The following is a 3,320-nucleotide window of genomic DNA, read 5'->3' on the forward strand; positions in this document are numbered from 1 at the left end:
ACAACAGGCAAAGCGTGAAAGAGAGATAAAAGGTAAGAGAGAGAAACGGTAGATTACTAGATATAGAATTTAAGTCGGGAAAGGAGAAGAGAGAGAGACAAGTTCAGATAGGTATGAGGATGGAGGAAGGAGGTAGGGGAGCACTGAGAATTCGCATAATTTGCATTATAAGGAGCACGCGAGAAGTCACAGACCATTATCCACCCAGTCTGCGTGGAACTGTCCCTATGACGACGATATCTCGTTGATTGGCAGAGATTATGGCCGTAATAACAATAATGATAATAAATGAGAACGAAACGAGAGCAAAACTCTCGCAAACGATGGGCGTGTGCGTCGCGTGTATGGAAAGGCGGGTTTCAATCGGTACGGTGGTCAGCAGCGACGGCGGACTTAATTGAGAAACGAATGAGAAAAATCTCGAATAATCTGTTGGTAGTGGGTCAACGGCCTGTCAATCTGTTCCGGGGGGAGGACAGAGTATTTATAAGAAGCTGTGTCTCGCATAGTATCTGCGTTAAACATACTTATAGTATGCAGTAGACATTGCTATGTAGGGGAATTACGCACTGCGTGAGGGTTTCACGTGAACGCAAACGCTCGTTTGCACACTCAAAAAAGAAAGAGGAATAATTGTACAATTGTACTTGAACTTTAATTACAAAATAAGAGTTGTGGAATTTAATGAAACGAAGACTTCAAAAACACTCGGACGTCAGATGGCGCGATAGTCGAACGTACGACGGATGCCGGGTCAAATATAACCCAATACTAAAATCTTTTCCATAGGCAAGTAAAGTCACATTTTTTTATTTAACTAGGCATTATATTGTTTAAAATTACACAAATACAATTAAAATAACAAACATATTGATAATATAGGGAGAAAGAAGTCGTGAAATAAAAGACATCTAAAAACCGGATCAACTATGACCCAGCCTCTGTCGTCCGAAGGTTAAAAGCACACAGCCTGCAAGAAAGACCTGTAACTATAAAACAAATCTCATTAAACTCACTAAAGCACAGTATCAGTCGAACAATTAAAATTCTGAAATTTCTCACTTGAAATTCCCTGCCAGGAACTGAATCGCCAGCCCTTGAACATTCTCATATAAACAGAGCTCGGTAATCCATAATACCGTTAAATAAAACCAACAAAAAAGAAAGAAAGAAAAAACACAACATGGAACATGTTCGCAGCACCTACAACAAATGGACTGCTTTGAACCACTGACCCGTTTAAGCACAAAGCGGTGGCAACACGTAAAACCATAGGACATAAAGGCGTGCAACGGCGTTCGCGTTTTACGATGAAGCGTAAACCAAAAGGAACACTCCGCTAAGCCGGCCAACTGATATAAATTCTAATATAATTATAAAAGGCACGACAAATCACCGGCCATTATGGCTGGTGGCGTAGAATTTACGATAGGGCTGACCCCTGTATGAGTTTATCCGATTGGCATAGATTATACGGGGGAACAGAGCAATACGGTACAATAATGGTACAACCGGTGAAACGAGCAACGAGCATATTGCGTGGCGTATTTCCATTCGAGGGACACGGTGACTTAATTGAGAAATAACAGTCAATGTTTTTGCCGGCGACAACCCTAATTTAATTTCGCTTTTCGACGATCGCTTCTCGCCCCGACGCAAGGCTGCCGGTTTCAATTCGATCTCCGGCACACAGAAGGAGGCGATCGAATAAAAACGCGACACACTCTTCTCTCTAGTTGTGCTTTTTTTCTCGGATCAATCACGCCGTGACTGATCGTGTCACGTCGAAGGAACTGGAACCGTGGCCGAAGAACAGAGCGACGAAATTTTCGAGCAAAATGAAGTCGTTGCCTTAACGGTACCGCGCGAATCGCGAAGACACTGCTCGAGCGATAAAAGTCAGCTTGCCGATCTAGCGGCGAGCAATTAATCGTGATTAAGGGTGATGAAGCTGGTACAGCACGGCGAACGCGTGACTGGTTTATCAAACGAGCTTCTGCCAGCAGACACGAGTCGGTTGTATCAGGGAGAGACCATGTTACTGTAGATTATCGTAGACTCTCGGGTGTTATTACATTATCGCGACCGATGGTTCGTCGATGATAAGGACGAACTGGTTTCAGGAAGTAGACAAATCATCGAATGTCGAACGGTTTGTAACGTAATGGTTGACGGTGGTTTCTTTTTGTAACAAATCGCGTCCACGTGAAATTGGTCCGCGGGACATGATCAATTCAGATGTCTGCAACGCTGATCTGATCTGTTCGGTCAGATCGGAACGTTGGTCGCGCGTTTACGTGAAACGTTAATGATGCATTCATGATGATGGCCAATTAAGAGGAAACAGTGGTTAATTCAGCTGGTTACGGTAGTGGAAAGTATCGATAAAGAAATAAGGAAGGAGGGAAATAGGTTGAGATGAGAAGAAGAAAGGGACCTCATTTGTTTATAACCGTAATTTCTCTCTGGAAAGCTTCGATTATCAGTCCGCAAATGTTCGCCAAAATCATGTACAGAGACCGGACTGCGTCGCTATCAGAGGCAAAGATCGCAAGCGACGCGGCTTTTAGCGTTACTCGGGAAGATATATTCCACGAAATAATTGCCGATCGAACTTTCATCTGCTGCCGCGGAACGCTCGGAATAGCGTAGCATCAGTCGGTTCGTTTTTTTATTTATTTTGAGGAAGAATAACTGCGGTCACTTGGTCAATTATAAAATATTAAGGAACGAGGAAAAGTCGACGCAGCGATGAATGGTTAAATATTTCTGATAGTGTTCAATCATACGTGAAAGCTTCTTTTGAGTAAAATTTGGTTTAACATCATCATCACTAGATTTGCAATTAGTAGGAAAAGCATAAGTAGAGCGAGTAAAGCTTTGTGCTTTGCGTTTACGGCACTAAAATTTTGTGGTCAAGTTAAAGTAAGTCCTCGATTCAAATAATTCCAATCACTTTCTCCACTTCAAAGGCCCTCGTCAAAAATCGTTCGTTCCGTCATTCATAAATGCATCGAAGTTCTAATCTCATTCGACTAAAAAGCAACTACACGTAGCTTCTCAGCCGCTGCAGTTGAGAATATTCGACATCCTCCAGGTAGACGTGCGAAAAAACGATCATGAATCGGTCCAAAAGGCAGCCATGCGCGTCAAAAAGTCTTTGTCGCGGTTTCCGAAGCTGTAACAGTCGGTCTCCTCGTTTTTCTCGTCTCCCCGGTCTTCCACGTAACTTCCAGGAATCCCCGCGGTATAACGTGGATAATTACGGGGCAAAAGTGCTCGGTTGGTGGAACTTTCGAAATTAAATTATAACCTAGATA

This window comes from Habropoda laboriosa, unplaced genomic scaffold (genome assembly GCF_001263275.1).
Source record: "Habropoda laboriosa isolate 0110345459 unplaced genomic scaffold, ASM126327v1 scaffold65, whole genome shotgun sequence".
NCBI lineage: Eukaryota > Metazoa > Arthropoda > Insecta > Hymenoptera > Apidae > Habropoda > Habropoda laboriosa.